Genomic DNA, 27219 nt, shown 5'->3' on the forward strand with positions numbered 1-27219 from the left:
AGTGTCTTTGTCGGCCATTTTGGAGGACCTTTCTGAGATAGCCCAGGCTGCTCAGTTGACGAAGTTGGGGCTGAGTCAAGATTGAGTCTCCCAATTCTGTCAATCACATCACTCAAATTATCATCAGTGGCTGAAGCTTCATGTGGGGGAGAGAGTGCTTCAGAAGAAGATTCCACAGATTGATCCAGTATAGGAATCCCCCCTTCAAGATGTGGAATCTGATTATCAAATTCTCAAAACAATTTTGCATGTACGAATCTATCCAATTGATTAAGCTGCTGCTCAACAACATTGTCAGCTTTGGAAGATTCAAGAAATATTACCTCTGGATACAACAAACTTCTTATTAATTTCATCATAGAGACAGTGTGCTTTGGAGGTATTTGAATACCCCAAGAAGATACACTTACGACTCTTTGCACCAAGTTTGTTTCTTTGTTCCTTTGGTATAAAGGCATAGTGTTGATTTTTGGTAGCATCAGATGTGTTCTAGCCATGAAAATTGGTGGAGAGGCTAAGGCACATGAGATCTCCATGACCCAGAAATCGTTTGGGAAAATTCCACCTGGATGGAGAGATATTAAAATAATTAATATTTTTAGTGGGGTTACTAAGTATAAACTTAGGAAAATTAAAATATTAATGTGTATTAATATAATATGGGTGAGAAAGTTCTAAATAACGAGGATCAAGCCAGATCTAATCTTAGCCATTGATTAGGGACTTAATCTCGACCGTTGAATCGTCAACATGAAAAGTATAAGAGGAGGCTTGAGGGTCAGTTGGAGACACACCAAGTTGATCAGTCAATTCGATTTTTTAGGGCAGGGTTTGCTAAGAAATCGAGTTAGTGATCTGTTGTAGCGAGGGGTAGTTCGGTAGAAGGCCGAGAATACATAACGGAGAGGCAGAGAGAGTGTCGGAGAGACAGTGCAGAGGCAGCCTAGGATGATGCAGAGGCTGCCAGAGCTGACGCAGAGGCTTGGAGGGCTAGCGCTGAGGACGCAAGAGGCTGAGAAGCTGACGCAGGCAGATGCAGAGGCAGTAGAGCTGACGCTGGGCAGAAAGAGCTGCGCTGTGGTGTTTTCGTGGGGCAGAATGAGAGCTGAGAGGAGACATAGAGCCATAGAGCCATAGAGGGTGATGCAGTCCCTGGAGGGTGACAAAGTTCTAGAGAGAAGCTTGGAGCATCTTTAGCTGTCCAGCTGAGGAACAATTGAAGTCACTGTGGGGCTTATCATCTAGTTGCTGATCAACCGGAATATCTGTTTGCGAAGAGAGGTATCACTGCCAAGGGCATTCTATATTGGGTGAGCCATTTCTGGTGCCCTAGTTGTATTTAGAAAACTGCATAATAATAAAACCCTCATTTGCTACACCAGTTTTCCCGCATTGGGTTTTTCCGGGGACAATTGTCCAAAAATAATGGTGTCCCTTGTGTTGTCTCAGTTTATTTTAGTTGCTGATATGTATATTTGTGAAGGCTGCTATTGTGTTTATTTCGATGTTTATATGATTAAATAACTTGTTAATGTAAAGAACAAGTAGGAGATAATAAACCAGAAATAGCAGTAGGGATTTTTGATGTGTTAGATTCAGAAATTTCCACATGGTATCACAACGATTGCAGATCATAGGAGGACTGAAGACACCAGCAGAAATCTGAAAATTTGCAGCAGAAGCAACTGTCCCAAGAGACAACACTGTTCCAGAGCAGAAGCAATAAGAGAAGAAGTGATGCAGAGCCTGCATCATCATTTCGAGCCAAGGGAAGGGCCAACGCAGAGGCAGAAGAGGCTCACAAAGAGCCACGCCATCCTGCTCAGCTAGGTAGGACTGACGCAGTTGGCCGGAGGAGCAGATTCAGCCTTTGTTGAGATTGCGTAGAGCCAGAGGGGCTCAATTTCTTCTGTTTTCGGGGCTTGGGGCACTGTGTGTAGATTGCGATTTGAGGAGCTAGTAGGACGCTGTTTCTGTTGGTGCAGAACAATGTCTAAGGAGACAAAACCAAGGTAGAGGGAAGCACTGCCTCGACGGATTTTCTAGGCAAGAAATCCAGATCCGAGTTGCAGCTGCAAAGGAGGATTGGAGAGGGGTGGTTCGACAGTTGGCAGGAGGATTTCCAGGAGGGAAGTCGAGACTCAGAGGTAGTCTAGCAAAAATGGCAGTTAATGGACTGAGGTATCAAGACAGATTGGATGGGGCTTCCAATTTTGTCATGGACAAACATCGCATCAAGGACTATGCCTTGAAAGTAGTGGCTATTGTAGTTGATCCAGCTGAAAATGAGAAGTATGAGGAGGCCCAGGCAAGGGCGAAGTGCATGATCCTCGACGGGGTCAAAGATGATGTCATACCACATATTGCTGAGAAGAACACAACAAAGGAGATGTGGGACACCCTGACCACCTTATACTAGGGATCTTCTGTGCAATGGAAGATGTTATTGGAGAATCAGCGGAGGTCATATTAGACGCAGAAAGGGGAGTAGATAGATCCATTCCTTCTCAGGTTGCAGGAGATTCACGACCAACTTAATTCCGTGGGGTCTACATTGGATCCTAAGTTCATGGTCGGGACTGCCCTGAATGCAATCTCCGAGGAGTGGGAGACATTTGTCCAAAGTATTTTGGGCAGGGCTACTCTTCCCGGTTGGGAGGAGATGTGGGCAACTTTTCGACAAGAAGAGATCAGGAGGATGACCAAGGCGGGGAGTAGCGGTAAGGGATTTCTAGTCAAGAAAGAGGAGGAGGAGGATGCGGCTCTAGCATCTGCGGGACAACAAGGGAAGAGGAAGAAAAAGGATATCTCCAAGGTCAAGTGCTTCAATTGTGGGGAGTTGGGTCATTATGCATCCCGGTGTCCCAGGAAGAAAGGCAAGGGAGAAGCTTTTGATTCAAAGGCAGCTCTTGCTAAGGTGGAGAAAGAGGTCGAGACTGATGACAATTGTGCCATGAGTGTTCATGTACCTCTAGAGAAGAGGTGGGGTGACATCGAGTTGTAGTCAGGAGGAATACATGCTAAGGGTAGGATCCTTGAGGTACCCAAACTCATGGATCACATCTGGCTACTGGAGCCCTTAACGACAGTAGCATGATGACAGGGGGCGGGTGGAGCAAGGTGTGATGGAGCGACAAGGCAGGGCTAGAGTAAAGAAGTCTGTAGTAGCGCAATGGAGGTTGCAGCAGTGCGAGAGGCACATAGGTGTTTGCAGTAGTGCAGTAGCAACAGAGGGAGCACGGGGTAGCAGCAGAGGTAGCTTCAACATCACAGGGCTTCCAGTCTGACCGGGATGTCAGTATTTGGGAGAAGATCAGTTACTTACTTCTCGGTAACTGAGTTGCAGTGTAGCAGTTATAAGTGGCAGTGCTATGGGAACATGATGCAACATGTTGAGAAGGAGCTGCAGTACATATGTAGCAGTGGCAGTGTCATGGGCAACAGTACAGGAGGCAACAATGCAGAGGATGTGAGGCAGCAGGCCAAGCATCAACACAGGAACCAATGTGGAGGATCAGTGCGATGTTTCCATAGTGAAGCATTACTAAAGCACATTCCTCGCTAAGAGGGAGTGTTTATTTTTGGTAGCATCGGACGTGCTCTAGCCATAGAAATTGGTGGAGAGGTTAAGGCACATGAGATCTCCAAGACCCATAAATCGTTTGGGGAAATTCCACCTGGATGGAGAGATATTAAAATAATTAATATTTTTAATGGGGTTCCTAAGTATAAACTTAGGAAAATTAAAATATTAATGTGTATTAATATGATATGGGTGAGAAAGTTCTAAATAACGAGGATCAAGCCAGATCTAATTTTAGCCATTGATTAGGGACTTACTTTCGGCCGTTGAATTGTCAACAGGAAAAGTATAAGAGGAGGCTTGAGGGTCAGTCGGAGACACACCAAGTTGATCAGTCAATTCAATTTTCTGGGGCAGGGTTTGCTGAGAAATCAAGTTAGTGATCTGTTGCAGTGAGGGGCAGTTCGACAGAAGGCTGAGAATACATAATAGAGAGGCATAGAGAGTGTCGGAGAGACAACGCAGAGGCAACCAGAGCTGACATAGAGGCTTGGATGGCCAGCGCTGAGGACGCAGGAGGCCGAGAAGATGACGCAGGCAGACACATATGCTAGCAAAGCTAATGCTGGGCAGAAAGAGTTGCGTTGTGGTATTTTTGTGGGGCATACTGAGAGCCATAGAGGGTGATGCAGTCGCTGGAGGGTGACGCAGTTCTAGAGAGAAGCTTGGGCAGCTTTCGCTGTCTAGCTGAGGAACAATCGAAGTCACTGTGGGGCTCATCATCTGGTTGCTGATCAGCGGGAATATCTGTCTCTGAAGAGAGGTACTACTGCCGAGGGCATTCTCTGTTGGGTGAGCCATTTCTGGTGCCCTACTTGTATTAAAAAAATTGCATAATAATAAAACCCTCATATGTTGCACCGGTTTTCCCGCATTGGGTTTTTCCGGGGACGATTGTCCAAAAATAACAGTGTCCCTTGTGTTGTCTCAGTTTATTTCAGTTGCTGATCTGTATATTTGTGAAGGCTACTATTGTGTTTATTTCGATGTTTATATGATTAAATAACTTGTTAATGTAAAGAACAAGTAGGAGATAATAAACTAGAAATAACAGTAGGGATTTTTGATGTGTTAGATTCAGAAATTTCCACACATAGCAGGTGGAACCAAAGACCTTGAGATGCTTTACTGAAGGAATGTGGCCATACCACATTTCAAACAGAGTCTTGTTTCTAATAGCATTAGATGGACATCTATTATTTACATACACAACACATAGAACTACATCAACCCAGGACATCAATTTTGCATTCTTGAAAAACATCATGGAACATACCATATTTAAGATTGTCTTGGTCATTCTTTCAGCTACTTCATTTTGTTGAGGATTATAAGGCACAATTGTTTGATGTTTGATCCCAAGCCGACGAAGATAGTTTTCAAATTCATTTGAAGTGTATTCTTTTCCATTATCAGTGCGAATAGAGCCAATATGAGATTGTGCATAATTTTCAATCCATGTATGAAAATTCTTGAATGTTTGAAAAGCATCAGATTTGTTCTTCAATAAATAAACCCAACACATTCTGGTGTAGTCATCAATAAATGTCATCATATATTTATTTCCATTTGCAGAAGGAACAAACATTGGACCACATAAATTTGAATGAATGAATTCAAGTTTTCTATGTGCTCTGGAATGTGAACCCTCTGGAATGTGAACCATGAAAACACTGTTTGCTATGCTTTCCTAGAATACAAGCATCACATTGCTTAAGTTTCCTAGGAATTGTAGGCAAACCAGTAACACCGTTTTTTTCCAACAAGCGAACGCTGTCATAGTTCAAGTGTCCAAATCTAGCATGCCATAAAAGACTTGATGGAAATGTGCCTTCATCATAATGAGAATTGTATGAGAAGTTTTGTGCACGAGCAGAGATACCTTGTAGCTTCAAAAGTCTTTTTTTTTCTATACCCGTCATGACAAGTGAGCGATCAGATGCTTTTCTAACCTCAACTTGGCCGTCAAATAGATGAATGGAGTGTCCTTGCTAGCGGATGTGGGCCAAGGATAACAAGTTTCTCCTTAGCTGCGGGAGATATAAAACATCATGTAGAAGAAACTCTGGAAGACCAGGCAATTTGAGCCTGATTGTGCCAAGCCCTGATGGCTTGAGCTTTGATTTGTTTGCAAAATATACTGCCCCATGAACACTGTCAGTAAATTCTTCAAAAAAATCTCTTCTAAAAGTCATGTGGCAAGTTGCTCTTGAATCAAGCAACCAATCATTTTTCCAAGAAGCAAGTGAAGCATTAAACAAGTCTTTAGTTATTCTAATTTTACAATGTGCCACAACATAGTGAGCATATTTAGGTGCTTTACCTTTCTCTTTGTCATTGGTTTTACCTTGTGCTTGATTTCTTTCCTGCTCAATTCTATCCCAAGGCAACTTACATGTAGATGCATCATGTCCATCTCTATTGCAACGTATGCAATGAAGATCAAACTTTTCTCCTTGAGAGTGTCTGCCCCCCCTGCCCACCTTTGAAATTTCTTCTTCCTCTACCTCTTCGACCACCTCTTCTTCTAGGAGAATCTTGAGCATGATTCTTCTCTCTATGTGAAAGACACAACTTCTTCAGAAGACTGAGGAGCTGTCTTCTTCCCAAAAGCCTTCTCTCTCTCAACAAACTTCCTCACAAGGAAGTCAAAGGTAATCTCCTTGGGGTTTCCACTTGCTTACAATGACTCAAGATAATTTGAATAAGTGGGATATAGTGCCTTGACAAAATCTATTAGAGGAATGTTTAGTTGAACATCAGTGGTTTTAATATCATGCATAATAGATCTTACTTCTGATGCTAAAGTAAGAGGATCATCATTTTTCAATTCAAGACTGAACAATTTAATCATCAATTGGACAACTTCAAGTTCATAGTGTGAGTCATAGAGTTCCTTCAACTTCTGTAAGTCTTCAAAAGCATTTGAAAATGGTGAAATATGGCGACTCACTTCTTCATTTACATATGTTGCAATCAAGGCATAGTCCTTGCTATTCTTGGTTTCCCAAATGGCGATCTCTTTATCTAAGGTGGGCTTTGCAGGTTCATTATCTCCTCCTCCTATACAAACTCCTTTCCACAACTCATTGAAAATGAGAGTGTGCTTTATCTTCCTTTGACCATTTAGGATAGTTCTCTTTTCTGGAGAGAACTACTCCAACAGTAGATATCAATGAATGCATTTTAAATGTGTGTACTGTAAAAAAAAAAGTACTTCTGCTGCCAATATACTGTAAGAAATTGCGCTTCCGGTGGTAGTTTTGTAAAAAAAATTTACAATTATGATATGAATATGGAGCAGAGGTATTATATGAGGGAGGGAGGATACGATTATGACTTATGGTATGCGGGTTTATGCTATTAACAAAACGAATATATGGTATGCGGGCTTATGGGTTGAGACTTTATTAAAACACATATATTAACAAAACCACATATCACATATATCACAGTTAAAAAAATGAGAGCGAATTTATGGTAGAGCTGTATGGAAAAGTGATATGGTGGAAGCCACAAGCAAGTGCATATGAGTCAAGTGTACAGGTATGTAGTGATATATTAAAACCACCGTTATAAAAACGAGAGTGGTATGGGGAGGCGGTATGGTGGGAGGTATGCCGATGTTATATAACGGACAACGTGGAGGTGAGGCGATATGATGTATGAATCGTTGCCAAAAAAGGCAACGTTCACTGTGTATGAGCACAAGATTATTAGTTCGATGCCACAACACAATATTTGTAATGTTCCTAAATAGGAATAAAAGTGATATAAAGCATATAATCTGTGCAACAAAATATAAAAATGAAATACACATTAAACACCCATGGAAATGCTGTAAGGAACTGCTGAGCCATTTTATTACTTCTTTAAGGGAAAAATACAATGGATAATAGGATGGTGCACTCGGGCTTGCCTCAGTGGACAAGCATGACCAAATTGGTGAGCACCAGTATTGCAGCAATAATGCTGCAACTCCTGGGCTGCCTACTTTACTCTTATCAACCTGGTAGTTCGTAAGAAACTTGGAAGCGTCGGTGCTGTATGCACAAGTACTAGTTCTCACTGTAGGTTGTCACTTGGTTAGCCGGTGCGAGATCACTAGGAGCTCAAGCCAACTTATATGGATTCCAGAAGAAGCTCTATATTGGATGGAAGGAAAGAAAGATTACTCTATAGATGCTATTCTAATTGCAGAAAGGAGAAAGACTGAAATGTAAAGCAAACCTAGTAAACCCTAATTAACCAACTAATTCTACTTTTGCAGAAAGCACTATGAAAACCATGAAAGGAATGCCATTACCTACTCAAGGAAGTAAACAACATCTAACTATGTTATTTCTGGAAGTAAATAAGCAAAAAACATATTTTTGGATTTTTATGTATTTTTATGTGAATTTGACATGCATGTAATTTATTGTGTGTGAGTGTGGCAGCGAATAGGTGGTGTTGAAGGGCGGTTTTGGGACTTGAGAGGATGTAGGATGGTGTGGATGGGTCCTAGGAGGTCTTAGGTGGCCTTCTGGAGGCTTTTCCCACACTCAGCCTTCAAAAGAAAGCCTACAGGAAAATCTACAGGAGGACACATGAAATCTACAGGAGGAAAAACAACGTCCTACAGGAGGCCTACAGGAGGAGGCCGAGAGTAGTTTTCACTGTTTTGAGGGTGTGAGAGTGGGTGAAAGAGGTGGATGAAGGTTGGAATGAGGTGTTAGGGTGCCTATGGTCTACCATGAACCACTAGGAGAGAGAAATATGATTGGATTTGCTCAAGGAGAGAGGAAGAAGTCCTAGGAAAAATGCAGGAAACTAAGGCAGAATTGAGGTGAGGTTTGGGAGACCAATAGGGCATGGATTAGATGGAGGGTGTGATTGCTGATAAGCTGGCCTACTGTTGGAAGAGATCTGCTGCATAGAAACTGACAGTCAACCAAGGAAATCAAGCAACAAGTGAAATGAATGCATTTAGGAAAAATAGAGTTTTGCATAAAAATGGTCTAAACTATGATCTATGAAAGGAAATGCTGTAGGAAAGGAAAGCATGAAAGAAGACTATTGAAAATCAAGAAGTAAGCATGATGAAGAAGATCTAAAGCAAAGAAAAGCTGGACTATTAACCTACTAAAAAGTTGCAAACACTAGAAGTCCTATGAAGGAGGAAAATCTGTGTTTTTGGGGCAGCAAGAGGGTCTTTGCCTCAAATCATGGTCCCAAAGGGAGGAAGAGAGGCCAAGGAACTGTTGCTAGCCTTTTGAATCTTTGTTGATCACTGTTTAACCTGCTACAGAAAGCACAAATGGAAGCAAACTACTAGATCATCAAAAGCAACCTATTCTCAACCATAAAAGAAATACATCTAACAACAAACTAATCTACAAACTGAAACAAAGCATACAAATACAAGTAAAGAGGATGTTGGTTGCTTGAATTGAGCCCTAACCCAAGAGCTTCAGCCCTCTGAGGTAACTCAGTGCTAGCTCAAAAAGGATTCCATCTTTATTTTCAAAATAATAGCAAGATTACATGAAACTGTCACAAAATAATAAGCTCGAAATCTGAGCAGAGTTTACATAAGCAAAAATCCAACAAAAATCCGACCCTAGTGAGGCCCTAGGCCTCTCTACTTATACAAATGAAGCTACCAATAGCTTCCTTAAAATCAGGGAGGCTTGGCTCCCAAAACTCGAGATAATCATCAGTCATCCTCCACTTGCTCGGCTGCCTTCTAGTGCATGATTCGACTGCTTGTACTCCGAGCTGAATGAAGGGGAATTCGAAGTGAGGAGTAATAAATGAGGGGGATTCCCTCCTATAAGTCCTCTCCTTTGTCCACTTCGAGTTATTGCTGCCATTTGTCCATTGGATCCTTGACTTTGACTTCGAAAACCATTAATAATCTGCATTAAATACATGTTAGACCACATGGCACAATAACTAACTCAACTCACTCTATAAGCATAAATATAATCAGAAAATCATACAATAAGCTAAGAGAATGGTTGATTTGACTAGGTTAGGAGGTAAAATGAGCCCATATAATTACCCATTTATGAGGCTCATCATCACCCCCGTACTAAAAGTGTTGCTCATCCTCTGAGCAAATTAGTCAATCTCTTCATCTTTTATGGCCCTCGTGGCCTCCCTAGCATCCCAGGCTTCTGATGTGGTCTGCTCTTATTTGCCATAGAATCCTGCCTTCCTGTCTATGTCTTTCCACTGCTCCTCTTCTTCTTCTCTTCTGCCTTCTAGCATGCCTAACAACAGTGGGGGACTTAGTTTGAGGCCAATCCAGTTGACCTTCAGCCTCTGCATGGAGCGCTTGTACATTGGCACTCTTTTCAATGCCTCCTTCAGCCTCATGGGGGAATGATATTCCCTGATCTACAAACTGTGTGGTAAGGTGTTCCATCTCCTCATGCATGCATGCACACAGTCATCCCCAAGTAGCCTTTGCATATCCTCAAAGTGTGCAATGGCTTGTGCCTGATTGGTGAGATATCTGGGGGCAATCTGAGGGTCATTGACAAGCAGGTTATGTGCTGATGAGTGCCATAGGATCTGATGGCTCAGCTCTTATCATTAGTGGCTCATTCTGCTCCTTTATCATCAATCTTTTTATTTCTGCTGCCCTCAATTCTTCATGGTTCATCCATGAGGCCATGGCCATTAATTGCAGGTCCCCTAGCTTGGCATTGGGGTCCCACACATTCATGTCTGTGAGGGCCATGTTATGTAGGTAGAATTCTGCCATCTTTGCCTTATCCTCTGAGGTGCTTTGGTCACACAAATCCATAAACTGCCTGTAATCTTGGAAAGGCATTGTGCCTCTTTGTGCCAAAGTCTTTATCTGGAATTGTAACCATTGGTCCTTGAGATAGAGGCCATAGGATTTGGTTGGTGTTTTGCATTGCAATGCCTCCATGGACAAGCTGACCATGCATGCCAGCTGGGTCTCTTTCTCTTGCAACTGCCTCCTTAGTAATTCATTTTTAGTTTCAAGATGGCTTCTTGTAATTGCTTCCCTGTCTCTGAGAGCACTCAACTCTCTGCCCATTTCCCTGAGTTTGTTTTCCATATGGCCAATATCCTCAACTCCTTTGGATTTGAATATATGCATCCACCTATGTGTTCTCACTCTTTCTTTCTCTAATTCAAAAAATAGCGGAATTGCAAATTTCTGTGGGATTATCCTTCCTCCCTCAAGTAGATTGTAATAGGAAGCAAGACTAGGTTGGGGATCAGGTTCTTGTATCTCCTGTGCTTCCTCCTTCACCTGTGGCTGTTCTTCTATCCTTTTCTCAAGCTGTTGGGTCTCTTGTAGTTTTGACAGTGTCTCCTGTAGAACTGTCTGAGCCTCCTGTAGGAATGTTTTCAGGTCCTGTAGTACTACCTTTTCCTTCCATGTGGAAGATCTAGGAGTCCCCCTTTCATATGTTATAGGTGTCTTGGAAGGAGATTCTTTCCCCTTGGCAGAGGGTGAATCTTCAATGGTAATTGGCACTTTTGAAGAGGGTTGCGGTTTGCCTGTTTTGATTCTTGTGCTCTTCCTAGCCCTGAAATACATGGAGGTCTGTCTTTTCCTCTTTTGCTTTGGCTTGATTGGTGTACTGAGGGCAGTAAGGGCAGCTGCTGCCTCCCTTTCCAGAGTCTCAGGGGACTCTTCTCCTTGTTCTGCCTTCTCTGCCTCTTTTTCTCCTTCTTTTGTCTCTTTCTCTGTCTCTTTTTCTTCAGCTTTCTCCTCCTCTATTTCAGTTCCCTCCTCCTCCTTTCCTTGTTCTTCTATGTCACCAGTGGCTTCACCTTCTCCCCCTTACTGTTCTTCCTCCTCACTGCCAGTAGGATTGACATCATAGGTTAAGGACTTTATGTCATCCTTAGCTGTCATGTTTCAGAAAACTTCCCATGCTATAGGGAGTGTAAAGGTATAAAGGGCTTCCTCCACTAGGATTTTGATTAAGCCATGGTGAGCTAGTTGCTCGGAATTTCCTGCTTGAACCTTAGTGTTGGAGTCAATGAGGGACTTCAAGAGGAAGTAGGGGATACTGAGCTTTTTAGGTGCTGGAGTGTCCATGCCATACCTTAATTCATGGAGGATTCTAAAGTGATAACCATAGACAATGCTGTATCTCCCCTCACAAGAAATGCATTTGATTATTTGGTAGCTAACCTCATCCGAGGGATATGGTATGCTAGCCCTTCTAATGCCATTTTTATCTTCTATAGGGGTTTCATTGTTTTGGAAAAAGTTTTTCTTGGCAGCCTGACCAATTGGTTTCTCATCCTTACTCCAAGGCAGCGTAAGAGGAAGGGTAGTGACCCTACTGATAAATTCAGGGGTTATCTCCATGGAAAGACCTCTAAAGGTGACAGTGGCATGAGTTCTTGTGTGGGGTACCAGAGAGAGAGCAAACTCTTGGGCAATTTCCTCATCAAACCCTTGGAATTTCTCAAAGAAATTCATCTAGTTTGCCCTTGTGAAGATGTCCACCACTTGTGGATGTGCATGGAGCCTAGTGGAGCTGGTGGGCTCCTTTCTCATAAACCCTCTTGTCATATTGTCTATACTCTTTTGAAAAAAAGCAAATATGGAGATGGAGACAGAGAATTTTTAGAAAAACAGAGAAACAAAGGAGACTGTTTTTTTTTTAAATAAACAGATTTATATATATATATATATATATATATATTTTTTTATTATTATGTATTTTCTTCTCTCCTAAAGACTTTATTTCCTCTTCAAATTGAACCCACTTCTTTCATATTTTGATATTCAATAGGGGGCATGCATGAACCCTACCTCTTCAGACCGAAACTTGTGCAAAAAAATCAAGTTTTCTCCATTCAAAACGACTCACTACCCCTCCTGTAGAAGTCTGCTGTCCCTCCTGTAGAAGTCTGCTGTCCCTCCTGTAGAATTTCTGTAGGTGCTCCTGTAGAAAACCTGTAGGTGCTTCTATAGAAAATGCCGAGAGCAAGAATATGGGAGAGATCGATGGAGGACGATGGTTACAAGGTTGTGGGGGCACAAGGCTACTTGGGGAGGAGTACTTATTACCCTTTATGGATATTTTTCGTGATGAGGGGTGAGATGGCAAGGTATACGTTGGCAATATTCGGACCGTTGGTCCCCACTTGCTTGGTCATCATGTCCTCTCCTCGTAATCATCTCTCATTATTACATCGGAGTTCACACCTCCTCCACTACTTGTCCTTGACATCTTTTGCTGGAGTTGACTGTGCGCACGTGTGGGTGACATCTCGGATGAGTGGAGTCAACTAGATGAAGGTGGCCAAGTTAACTGGCCACCTTTCCCTCGTTCAACCTCAACCATCTCGTTGCTTTTGCATGACTTCTAATTACACAAATGCAAACAGAGGAGCGATTTAGTTACTTACCTGTGATCCGAATGTATTTGTTGTGAGGTGCTGTGGCTCTCTCTGCTGCATGCCTTTATTTCTTTTGATGCATGTTGTTTTCTTGCTGATGTGTGGCTGTGTGCTTGTGCAGGTTCTTCTCTTGCTGGATCTGAGCTTTAGGTGCCTTCTCAACCTTCATCTTTGCACTCTCTTGCTATTGGTGCTGGATTTTAATGGGATCAGCTGCTACAGGAGCTCCTGTAGCTACTTCTCCCCTTGAAACTTCAGCTTCTCCCTGTTCTTGGAGCTTCGAGGATGATGCCAGAGGTGTAGATAAAGATGGAGAGGTAGTAGGTAGGCTTCAGGTGAGGTTGATGGTGCTTTTTCCTCTTATTTTTTTGTTTTTCTCTAAAAAATTGAAAAACTGTTTTTCTGTGTTTTTCTTGGACAGGAAGAAAAATGATGCTTGGGGTGTGATGTAGGTTTGGAAATGATGGCAAGGAGGTTTGAAGATTGTAGGAGGGATTATAGGTCCTTCATGAAGCTTCTTTGTCCCTCAAACTGCCTTCTGTAGCCACTTTTGGCTCTCTGTAATTCCTACAGGAGCCTCTTGTAGAAAACACAGAGCCTCCTGTAGAAAACACAGTTTTTGAAAAAGAGGTACAGTGGGGTGAAAGAAATGCCAAATATGATGGAGGAAGGTGTGGAGAAGGTGAGATGGGTGTTGTTATGAATGGCAGGGTCCCCTTGGCACCTTCTTATGTTCCCTGTAGTCCTCCTGCAACCCTGCAATGCAACAAAAATTCATTTCTTTTTTCTCTTTTTTTTTGTTTTGTTTTTGTTTGTTTGATTTTGTTTTGAAAAACAACTAGGGCGCCTCAGAGAGGTTTTCACCTTAATTGCCTGCCCTGGGCGCCTCCAAGGGAGGTTTTCACCCAGGGATCTTATTCTTTTTCTCTTTTTTTTTTTGACATCACTGGGCCGCCTCAGAAGAGGTTTTCAACCCAATGATGGGACTCAAGCGCCTCATGGAGGTTTTCACTTGAGTCCTTATTATTTTTTTTTTTTTTTTTTTCTTCAGTGAGTGGGTGAAGTGGAAGCTAAGACATGCTCCACTACCATCACTGTTTTATTCAGACCTTCAATAAACTCTTGCTTGGAGAGGGGTTTCTTGTAGACTTTCAACCGATGTCCATTTACAAGCATGGGGATGGCTTCATCATCAATGGTTCTGATCAGAACTGAACCATTGTCATTACATTTCTCCACAGTGTAGGGTCCCAGCCATCTTGTCCTCAGCTTGCCTTTGAAGTCTTTGTATCTTGAATCATAGAGTAGTGCCCAATCTCCCTCTTGGAATTGCTTCTCCTTGATATTTTTGTCATGCCATATTTTTCTTTGAAGCTGAACTACCTCTGTGTGGAGAAGGGCTTGCAATTTGTATTCATCCAATCCATTGAGCTGAAGTAATCTCTCCTTCTGTGCATGGTTGAGGTCTAGGTCCAGCTGAGCTGCCATCCTTAGTGTATTGAACTCAAATTCTATTGACAGCAAAGCCTTCTTCCCATAGACCAGTTCATAGGGTGTGAACCCGGTGGTGGTCTTCCATGTGGTGTTGTAGGCCCAAGTGGCCTCAACTAATTTGTCAGCCCAGTCTTTTCTGCTGCTGCTCACTACTTTGGTCAGGATCCCTTCCAATGCCCTGTTAGTGACCTCCACTTGCCCATTGGCTTGTGGATGGTAAGGGGTGGAAGTCCTGTGCTTGATCTTATGATGTGTGAGCAGGTCTTCAATCAGGTTGGAAGTGAACTGACTGCCTTGATCTGTGACCAACTCTCTCGGATACTTGAACTTGTAGAATATGTTTTCTCTCAAAAACTCAGCTACTTTTTCCTCTGTCACTGCTTTGATTTCTTTTGTCTCTGCCCACTTTGTCAGGTAGTCGGTGCACACAATGATGTATTGTTTCTGCTTTGAAGGAGGGTTGATAGGCCCCATAAAGTCCATGCCCCACTTCTCAAATGGCTCAAAGGTCACTTGAGGTTGCATGGGCATCTCATCCTTTGGAGTAGGTTTCCCCATCCTCTGACACCGATCACACTGGCTTGTATATCTCCTCACATCCTGATGAAGAGTGGGCCAGTAGTAGCCTGCTTGCAATATCTTGAAGGCAGTTCTTTTTGCTGCAAAATGACCTCCACAAGGCCCGTCATGACAGGTCAGGAGGATGTCAAAGACTTCCTCCTCCCTGACACATCTTCTCAAGATTTGATCTGGGCCAAGCTTGAAGAGATTGCCCCCAATCCAGGTGAAAGGGGCGTTTTTCCTTACTATCTTGCTCTTCTCTTTTGAGGACAGGTGTGGTGGGAACTGTGCTGAAACCAAGTAGTTTGCTATATCAGCAAACCATGGAGAGAGTACTGATATAGCAAATAAGTGCTCATCTGGCATTTGGTCATCCACCATTCCTTCTTCACTTTCAGGGAAATTTACTCTAGACAAAAAGTCAGCAACAACATTTTCTTTACCAGGCTTATCCATAATGGTCAAATCAAACTACTGTAGTAAAAGCAACCATCTAATAATGTGAGCATTTACATCTGTTTTTTTCATTAAATATCTAATTGTAGCATGATCAGTGTGCACAAAGGTTTGATAGCCTGTGATATAATGTCTGAATTTGTTTAAGGAATGTATGATAGCTAGGATTTCCTTCTCGGTCACTGTATAGTTTAACTCTGCCTTTGACAAGTTCTTGCTTATAAAGTATATGGCATAAGGTAACTTTTCATCAATTTGTCCTAAGGCTGCTCCTATTGCTTTGTTCGAGGCATCTGTATGAATGTGAAATGGCAGGGCCCAGTTTGGGCCTCTGAGAATTGGGGTAGTCACTAGCTTGCTCTTCAAGGTATCTAAGGCTTCTTGACAGTTTTCCGACCATATGAACTCAAAATATTTTCCTAAGAGGCCAAACAAAGGAGAGGCTAGCTTGCTGAAATCTTTAATGAATCTTTTGTAATATCCGGCTAAGCCTAGGAAACTTCTGACATCTCTCACCTTTTGAGGAGGTGGGACCCTTTAGATGATGGAAATTTTGTTGGGGTCCACCTGCAGTCCTTGCTGAGATATTGCATGACCTAACATGGTCCCTTCAGTCATAAAAAACTCACATTTTTCCGGACTGAGGGACAGGTTCATCTCAATACACTTATCTAGAACTTTTCCTAGGTTAGATAAAGCTTCTTGAAAGTCAGAACCATAAGGAGTAAAATCATCCATGTATATTTCTACTGCATCATGAACCAGTTCAGAAAATATACTCAATACCGCTCTTTGGAAAGTGGCTGGAGCGTTGCACAAACCAAAAGGAAGGACCCGATATGCAAAGGTACCCCAAGGACAAGTGAAAGTGGTCTTATCTTGGTCTTCCGGGCTGATTTGAATCTGATTGTACCCGCTAAACCCATCTAGGAAAGAGAAAAGCTTATTTACTGCCAGACCGTTTAACACTTGATCTATGAAAGATAAAGGAAAATGGTCCTTTTTAGTGGCTTTGTTCAATTCCCAATATTCAACACAGGTTCTCCACTTACCATTTTTCTTTGGCACTAGCACCAAAGGAGAGACCCATTCACTGTCAGAGATGGGATAGATGAATCCTGCATCAAGCAATTTCTGTAGTTCTTCCTTAACAATATCTTTAAGTGCTGGATTCATCCTCCTTTGAGGCTGCCTGACTGGCTTGCAATCTTCCTTGATGTATATATGATGAGTACATACTGAAGGGTGCACTCCCTTCATTTCCTTATAACTCCAGGCGAAGGCATCTAGATGTTTTCTCAGCAGGCTGCATAGCTCCTTCTCCTGGGAAGTAGATAGGGATGGATTGATTTTCAATGTCCTTTCTGGGCCGAACTCTATATTTTTGACACGGGGAGGAGTAGGATCAGCCACACAGAGATCAATTGAGGGGTTGTTTTGGGTTTCTCTTACTATGTCTTCTAATGGTGATACACTGGGAGGTGGATTCTGAATCAAATTTTCGATCATATCATCCTCATCTTGCGGTTTCCCCCCCATGGCGGTTTCTAATGTACAAAGTGGTGTAGAATAAACTTCATCCTCATCTTCCTCCTCCAACCAGAGCGGTAGATCATGTTCTAGCAAGGGTCTGGCAGGAGGATATAGGATTAACTGCTTGGACATGTGCCCGTTCTTTATGGTCATGTTCCCAGCTCGACAGCTGATGTAGGCATCGGTTGTAGCCAACCAAGGTCTTCCCAGAATGAGAGGATACCCAGTGAGCTTTGCCTTTGGCTGGAGAACTAAGAAATCAACAGGGTACTCCCAAGAATAAATGGAGACCATCACATCTTCCACAATCCCCTCAGGGGTCACTGTGGAGCGGTCTGCTAACTGTAGCACTGTCATGGTCTTCCTCAAGGAGCCCTGGAGGTTGAGTTTGAGCATTGTGTCCTTTGTCATCACATTAATGGCAACTCCCAGATCAATCAAGGTATGCGGGATCATTGTGCCATTGATGTGGACATCAACTACTGGGCTTCCAGGGTCCAAATATTTTGGACAGATTACCTGCCCCAACATCAGGTCGGACAATTGTCCTATGACATTGATGGTTGGGGCATCTCTCTTGCGCCTTCTTGGATGCCTAAAGCACTTCTCTTTGATCAACCTATTGTAGATAGACACATCTTTTATGGCTTGGAGAAGTGGTATCTTCACACATAAATGTTTCAATTCTCCCAGGAGTTCAGTTTCTTCTGGGGTACGCTGGACTATCACGGATAGTCTCTCAAGAAAGGGTGGATCTGCTTTAGGTTCACTTTCCTCTTTATCTTCCTCAACCTCCCTGGGTGGAGGCTGGCTATCTGGGAGAACTTTCCCAGATCGCAAGTTGATTTCTTGAATCTCCACAGCATAAGTTGGGCATGATGGTTCCCCACTATACACTTGCTGAGCTTGTCTGTTGTTCGGGTTCGGATTTGGCTGGGTAGGCATTTGGGGTTGCCTTGGTGGAGCAGAAGGTAATGGTTGTGGTTGGGCAGGTGGTGGAGGCATAAGAGTGGGAAGAGAGTTGTATTGGGGCCTCCACCCCTGATGAGATGCATTCCACTGAGGTTGCGGTTGAGCATAGGATTGAAATGAATGGGTGGCTGGTTGGGCATGATATTGAGATGTGAAGGACCAAGGAGGTGGTGTGGACCAGGAAGGATGAGCAGGGGGACCCCAAGAAGGTATGGAGGGCACTTGGTTGGAGTTGTAGTATGCCTGAGATGTCTCTTGCATCCCACGTTGGTATGGTCTAGGTCCATGCGGCCTTCTTTGGTTTATGTCATAGAGCTGTTCAATGACTCCCTCAGCCCCTTGATATACAGCTTTAAGTCCGAGCAAGGAAGGGCACTTATCTGTAGAATGATTTTCTTCACAAACTGAACAAACCTCTATAGAGTTCAATGGGCATTCATTCCTAGGATGCCTCCTAGTGCATCTAGGGCAAAAAATGGCTAAAGCCCTGTCTGCTTCTTCTCGTTTTCTTTTGATATGTAAGGTGTCCATTTGCATGCAAGAGTCTGCAACATCTCACTCTAGAAGTCTTCCAGCATGTTTCCAATTTCTCCTTTAATGGATGAGTTGGAGGAAGAGGTACTGGCTATGGGTTGACTCCCCCTACCTTTCTTTCTGGCTGCCTTAGAATGGTTTCTAAAAACAGTGTTTATGTCCTCATAGGGTAGTTGGTAGATGTCTCCCCCGGCCAGCAGATGGAGGGTGTCTAGAAGGTCTTCTCGGATTTCCCTGAGCAGGACCAACTTCAGAGACTCATGGTCAAGCATACTCATAAGATGGCCAAGTGTGTGGTGTAGATATGGGGCCAACTGGGCATGATGGATCAGGTGCATCCTCCTCATCCAATAAGTGAAGCACGAGTAATATTTGAATCTTTGTGGGGATCCATGGAGTTAAATATACCACTGTGGAGGCCCATGGCTCTCAACACTCACCCTACATGTGCCAATGTAACCATTTGGAGGATTAGGACCCCGTATAGGGAGACCAAACCCCGACCCCGAATGGAAACCATCTGCAATCCTGCACAAGATCCAATGCATCCCCTAGCCTTCCAGTGCAATAAGTCATTAGAGAATTCAAGTAAATTAGCTTACCTAATCATGGACCACAGGTGGGGACTTCATAATGGCCTGCCATTCCATAATGGGCTTTGGTATGTGCCAATGTCTCCTAAAATCCAAATGGGGTTAACCAAGTACCCTATTAGGTGGTTTCTACTTCTAAAGGGGATAATATTCAAGATACATCCCTCAAAAAGTGGTGGCATGTGAAAAATAGGGTGAATGAAGTAGGGGATGAGGAGGGGCAGCCCTGGTTCACATGCTGGGGTGCAAGGGTAGCTAATAAGAGGGAATCCCACAATTGGGTTTATAATGTATAAGAGGGAACAATCGTGGTCTATGAGGTGCCCCGACCTTGCTTTTTTCACCCTTCTTTTATTCCTTTTGGCTTTTTATGTTTTTCTTTGATTGACTTCTCAGGGCTCAAGGGGTTAGAGCATGATGTGTAAGATATAGCAATGAAATACCCCTTTTAAGGTGGGGCAATTCATCGCCCACCAGAGGTTGGGACAATCATGGGTTCCTTAATGATGAAGAAGGCTCATAGAACTTGTAGGAACTAGAGTGATGGCCATGATCATGGGGTAGGGCTCATGTATTGGTTTTTTCCCACATGCTAAATGTTTTTGTCTTGACCATCTTTTTCATTTTGTGGTAATTTTCCTGTTGAATGTGACCATATATGCTTTTAAATTTATTTTCAATTGCATCAACCTCTTGGCTTCATTCCAGGCAATGACCCAAGGTGTGGGCAAGGGAAGGGGCAAGCTAACCCTATGTGTACCTAATGGAGGAATGTGGAACCAGGCGAGAAAAATGATGGATGGGGTAATAATGAATGGAAAGAGGGTAATACAAGCAGATAAGGGAGCGAGACCACGCAACCAAAATCAGGGTTTCCTGTGAAATACCATCCCTGGAACCAAATGGTCAGTAAAAGAGATTCCATGGGACTAAAAGCCAAGGTTAATTCCTTAAAATGGGTATAGGGGACAGAAGCACAAACCTAGCCCATTATTTCCACCGAATCCCCCCATTAGTCCATGCATATAAGTGTCCATGATAAGCAAACTACAATACTCAATTTCCAAATGATAAGGCATACCTTTAGATTTGGGAGGCCCACCTTCAAACATACAATCATGGCAGATGAGTGAGGGACCACATGGTTGGCTCCGGTGGCGGAGAAGATGGTATAATGAGCTAGCTGGTGGCTGCAAGGGGATTCTGGTTTTCATCTAAGGACCATCTTGGAGAAAACAATTCTCCTAGGGATATTACCCACAAAATGGTGGGTAACATCTGGCTTCAATTGGGACATGATTTCTCGAAGAAGTGGGCGAAGGTACTTGAACGGGAGGTCATGAGAACTCAAACAAACTCTTGGCTACCATAGACATGTCACCTGCACATAAATTAGATGGAAAATAAAAATAAAAATGGGGCAACATGCTTTCACGACGTCTCATGATCGCGCATGCTAATATGTTAGGCCATAAAATCAATAGAAATTAAAATATGCAAATATGCATCTAACTACCATGAGAAAATCATATGATGTTATTTCTAATGCAAAAATAAGCATGTAATGCATCCTACTCTACCATGCATATGATACAAGGTCATGCCTCATAATAATACTCCTTTAGGAGTTTCCCATTCATGGGAAGGGGAATGGCTTCTCTGTCTAGAGTTTCTAAATGATATGAGTTCACTCTCGCCACATCACTTATCTTGAATGGACCTATCCAGAGGCTATCCCACTTCTTGTGCATACCAAGTTTTTCTCTTCTTTTATCCGACAAGAGCACAAGGTCACTAGGTTTGAAGGCTTTGTGTCAGCTATATTTGAAGGTGACTTTCATTTTATCATGACTACGACCAATCTGGTCAAAATCTTTCCTTCTATTTTCATCGCTTTCAATTAGTTGATCGATCCAGGATTGTATGGCATTTTGTTGATCGGGAAAAGCTTTCAAGCATTCAAGGATGGGAAACTGCATTTGAATAGGTAACTTGGCCTCAGAACCATAAACCAATTGGAATGGGCTAAAACCAGTGGAAGCCTTCACGGTTGTTCGGTCAGCCCATAAGGCGTACTTGATCTTGCTATCCCACCCCCTTTTATTATCACCAATGGTTCTTTTGATAATTTTTATGAGGTTCTTATTGCTAGACTCAGCCTACCCATTTCCTTGAGGGTAGTAGTTGGAGGAATGCGATAAGATTATGCCGTACTTGTTACATAGGGATGTCAGAGCCATGGAATCAAAAGCTTTGGCATTATCAGTGACAATCTTGGTGGGAATGCCAAATCTAGTAATAATCTTATCCTCAAGGAAATCCATAACCACTTGGTCAATTGCCTTCTTGGTTGGTATCGCTTCAACCCACTTGGTGAAGTAGTCAGTTGCTGTGAGGATCCATCTATACCCATTGCTAGAATTGTACTTGAATTCACCGATAAAATCTAAGCCCCATTGTTGGAAAGGTGCATCAATAGAAATGTTTCTCAATGGCATAGCGGCAAGGTGATGCTTCCCAACGAATATTGGCAAGGTTGGCATCGTTTTATAGAGTTAGGGGTTTCAACAAAGATAGTGGGCCAGTAATAACCTGCTCTCAAAATCTTATGAGTGGTGGTTCGGGCAACATAATTTCCACCGCAAAAACCAACATGGAATTCATTCATCAATTTTTCAGATTCTTCCTTGCTAACACATCGGAGGATTACCCCATTGGGACTCATCCATCCAAGGCCATTTTGGGTCAAACAGAACTTAGATTATTTTAGCCTCAAAGCTCGCCTCTTGTGATCAACAAGGTGGGGAGGGGCAAACAAATTGCGCAAATAATAAACGATGTCTGTGTACCAGTCATCGTTTTCGAGCTCAGTGGATGTAGTGCATAGTTTCTCCTTTTCTCCTTCTTTAATGGCTTGACTATTACTCTTAGTAAGCATCTCAGCCAATCCTTGTCCCTTGATGACCTTTTTAGGGTGGATATCAAGGTCATATTCTTGGATTTTGGATACCCATTTGCCCCTAGATACGAGACAATCAGATTGTGACAACACATCCTTCATAGCAAGGTAAGGGACATATGCATATATTTTATTGTACCCTACATAGGATCTAAAGAACTTAAGGGATTTGACAAGAGTGTAAGCTTTCTTTTCAGTAATGGTGCATCTTGTCTCAACATCTCCGAGGGGTTTGCTCATGAACGCCACTGGTCTATCCCCTCCTTCCTCATCCTTTTGCATGAGGATACTCGCTATAGTGTCCTTGGATGCGAAGGAATATATTATAAATTCCTTGGTGTAGTCGGGGCTAATTAATACATCGACTAAGGCAATTCTTTCTTTAATATCTTCAAAGGCCTCATTTGTAGTATGGTTCCACGAGTAGGGAGTATCTTTCTTTAGGAGGTCATTCATAGGCTTGAAAATTTCAATAACATTTGGCACAAATCTCCTCACGAAGTTTATTTTTCCGAAAAAGGATCGTAAGGCACTTTGATATTTGGGTGCGGGAATGCTTTTGATGGCTTGAATGATTTTGGGGTCAATACTAATCCAATCTTTAGAGACCACATGCCCTAACAATTTACCCTTTTCAACAATGAATATCGATTTCTTAGGGTTCAGGGAGATGCTGTATTGCCTACATTTCTCAAATACCTTTCTCAAGTGTTTGCAATGATCATGTATTTTCTTAGAAGCAACAATCAAATTGTGTTAATTTATGGTATGTTCTATGCTTAGAGAAGTTTACTTCTCTTTCTTATTATTATTCATAGATTAGAAATCACATGTGCATAAGTAAAGTGTAGATAGAACATTAAACGATCAACAGAAAACAAGCCAAGACAAGAGACACAAGATGTGGTGGCTAGCTAGGGACAAACCCTAATATGGGGAAACCATTTGATCAAATCTTATTTTATCTTCAATAATTCAGCAGAGAGAAATAGTACAAAAATCTGATTTATATCAGCAGCAACAAACCCTAGATCAACAACATCAACATTAGTGGCATCAACATCAAAACTAGGGCAGTCAATATCTTGCAAATGGACCGTCGGATCGGCTTGATTCCTCCACCAAGAAATGCGGCCTTCAGAGGAGATCCAAATACACCTACAACGCAGTTCAGAGGAGGGAGTCTGATGGCCAACACTGGTCAAACTTTGGATCTGCAGTTGCAACTTCAAGTTCTACACCTTCCTTCCACACGTGTGAGAGAAGAGTCTTTTTCTGCGTAGGAGAGAAGAGCCTCTTTTCTGCGCTAGAGAGAGAGAGAGATGTGATGCGTTGAGTGAGTCCAAATGAGGAAAAGTCCTCCTGTATTTATACACGTCTGTTGATAATTGAATAGATGCGACTGTTGGGCTTCTGAGCCTACATGAGTTGTTGGTAGGCTTGATAATTATTCCATAATCAAAATAAATTCATATCTCCATAAATACTTATCGGAATCGAATGATCTTTAGATCAATCCTACACCTCTCGACGAGAGGAATCTAATAAAAATATTATCAACCATGAATAAGATGACCCACATGGAGTTTGGCCCTATTTGCCAATTTTAACACTCCCTCTCAACTAGGGAGAACTCCATCTGCAATCTGTCTGTCGGTCGCTACTATTCATCCATCAAATGCACTACCCTGTACAGCTTGACCCCTGCCCTGTTCTGCTCTATTCTGCCTATCCTGCTCTATCTTGTTCTACCCTGTACTGATTTGGACTACTCTGCTATGTTCTGCTCTGCTCTGCTTTGTTCTGTTCTGCTCTGCTTTTGTCTGAATTATGAAGAAGAAGAAATGATCGAGGATGTATCATATTGACTCAAAGTCAGTCTCAGAGTATGTACCACTGGTCCCAGACCAGTCTCAACCAACCCGAAGTTAGTGTCATAGTGGGTACAATTCCTACCACTGGTCCCAGACCAGTATCATCCTCCACTGACTCAAAGTCAGTCTCAGAGTGCATACCACTAGTCCCTAGACCAGTCTTAACCAACCCGAAGTCAGCGTCATAGTAGGTACCACTCCTACCACTGGTCCTAGACCAGTACCATTGATCCCAAATCAATGAAGTTCATCCTAGCGTAGGGAGTATGGTAGATACAATGATGTGTCCATCGGTACTACTATGGTCCCTATCTTCATTTCCCTGCTCATTGATCAGATGAGAGGTACTTCCCATGAGTCCCTGACTGCATGGGTAGGATGCCTCGACAAGAGAACTTAATCAATCCCATCCTCATAGGAGAACTAATCATCTTGCTACAATTTTCATGGAGAACACATCATCTAGACCTCACATGAGAACTAATCATCCTGCTACATTTTTTCATGGAGAACACATCATTCGGACCTCACAGGAGAACTAATCATGCTGCTACATTTTGTCATGGAGAACACATCATCCAGACCTCACAGGAGAACTAATCATCTTGCTACATAGTCACCACGGGGTGATACAGGGAAAGTTTTGATTCTTTTACCCTGTGGTCATATGTCGCTCCAAGAAGTACCCCGCACCCCCTCCTGGAGCTACAAGAGCTCCATACATCATACAAGACCCTCATCAGAGGGTTTCTGAATGACACCAAGTCATTCTCGGAAAGTCAAAAATTTGACCTTTCCTAGGGGCTTTGTTAGAATGTCGGCGACCTGTTCATTTGTACTGATATGTTGGAGCCTTATAGCTCCCCGCTACACCATATCTCAAATATAGTGGTACCTGATGTAGATATGCTTGGAGCGATCATGAAATACGGGATTCTCTGACAAACGAATCCCACTCTGGTTGTCACAGAGGATCACAGTGGTATCTAGTGTAAATCCAAACAGCTCACTGAAGAGCTTCCGCAACCAGACTGCCTCACAGGAGGCCATGCTAGCAGCAATATACTCTGCCTCGGTGGTGCTCAAGGCCACCGACTTCTGCTTCCTGCTCATCCAGGATATCGAAGCAGATCCCAAGGAGAAATAGCACCCGGAAGTGCTCTTACGATCCACCACATTGCCTGCCCAATCAGCATCAGTGTATCCAAGTAGTCTCACATCTCCGATAGTGTATCTTAACCCATAAGTGATTGTGCCACGAAGATCTCTCAACAAATTCTTGGCACTAATCCAATGTATGTGGTGAGCTTCAACCATATGTTGACTCAACGTGTTGACTGTGAAGCATATATCTGGACGGGAGTTCACTGAGAACATTAATGCTTCGATGAGTTGACGATACTCGGTGGAATTTCGTAAAACAGGTCCAACAGCGCTACCGCTTAGCTTCTTAAAGTCAAGCTCCATCGGGGTAGTTACAGGCTTGCAGTCTACCATACCGAATCTTTCCAATATCTTCACCACATATTTTCCTTGAGATAGGAAAATTTCCCTTGGCTTCTGCCAGACTTCAAGTCCTAGGAAATAGTGCATCAGTCCTAGGTCCTTCATTTCAAATTCAGAAGCCAACTCCCTCTTACATTTGTGAATGAGAGGGTCTGCACCTGTTAGGAAGAGGTCATCCACATACAACACCAGTATGAGAGGTTTGTCATCTTCAACCTTGAAGTAGAGGTTAGGGTCGGCTTCACTCCTAGTGAATCCCAACTTCATCAAGTAGTTGTCGATCCTTTCATACCATGCTCGGGGTGCTTGCTTCAGCCCATAGAGAGCTTTCTTCAACCTGCATACATGAGATTTTTGATCATGAATCTCAAATCCTTCGGGCTGCTCCACGTAGACCTCTTCTTTGATCGAACCATGTAAGAATGTTGTCTTGACATCCATCTGATGTAGATTCCATCCTTGTGAAGCCGCAAGGGCTATGATTGAGCGGATGGTGGTATATCTGGCAATAGGTGCAAATATCTCGTCATAGTCTATACCTTCCTTCTGGGAGAAGCCACGAGCGACAAAACGAACCTTATATTTTTCTGTACTTCCATCTGCTGCATACTTTATCTTGTAAAGCCATTTAGAAGTGACCACTGTTTTGTCTTGGGGTCTGGGACTACTTCCCAGACATCATTCTTCATAATAGACTCATATTCTTCAGTCATAGCATCCTTCCATACTTGATGTTTGACAACATCTGAGAATGATGAAGGCTCATTTTGTATGATCGTGCTCATGATGGTCAGGTAACCCTGATATCTGTTGGGTTTCTTACTTTCACGGAAGGTTCCTTGGGGTGCAGTGTGTCCTTCAGCATCATCGAGTAGCCCCCTAAGCCAAGAGGGCCTCTTCCTAGAAGAGGAGGGCTCAGGTGGATCAATAGGATCCATGGGTTCTTCCACATCAGGCATTATTTCATCATCCTTCTCTTTTGGTTCCCTGGTGTCGGCTTCTTGAGAGTTCCTCAAAGTTAGAAGATTGTCCACCTTGCTGAGGGCCATATCTTCGTCAAAGGTGACATCATGACTAATTACGACTTCCATTTGACTGGCAACATAGATTCTATAGCCCTTGGTATTTTCACCATAGCCCACGAAGATTCATTTCTTTCCAGATGCACCCAATTTATTCTTTTTCTCTTTCGGCACATGAAAATATACTGTGCTTCCAAAAATTCTAAAATGAGATATGTCAGGTTTCTTACCTGTGAACATTTCTTCAGGAGTCTTGGAACCCAATGCTTGATGAGGGCATTGGTTTTGTACATATACGGCGGTATTTGCAGCTTCGGCCCATAGAAACTTTGGAAGTCTTTGATCATGGAGCATGGCACAGACAGCTTCTACAATCGTACGGTTTTTCCTTTCCGCCACACCATTCTGTTCAAGAGTATATGGTGTAGTAGTCTCCCTCTTGATGCCAACCTCTTTACAAAATTCATGCAACTTGTTAGACTCATATTCAGTCCCATTATCAGTCCTTAAGATCTTGATCTTCTTTTCGATTTGATTCTCGATCAGGGCTTTGAAGTGTTGAAACCAAGAGAACACTTCGTTCTTCCTTTTTAAGAAGTATATCCAAGTCTTTCGAGAATAGTCATATGTAAAAGTAAGATAATATAAATATCCTCCCAAGGAGTTCACATGCATCATACCAGATATGTCTGAGTGAACCAGTTGTAATATATCGGAGGTTTTGCTTTGGCTTGAGGGGAAT

The sequence above is a fragment of the Pinus tabuliformis genome, chromosome 2_1 (assembly GCF_031772625.1).
Source record: "Pinus tabuliformis cultivar Carrire ecotype Pingquan chromosome 2_1, CPIR1, whole genome shotgun sequence".
In the NCBI taxonomy this organism is placed as follows: domain Eukaryota; kingdom Viridiplantae; phylum Streptophyta; class Pinopsida; order Pinales; family Pinaceae; genus Pinus; species Pinus tabuliformis.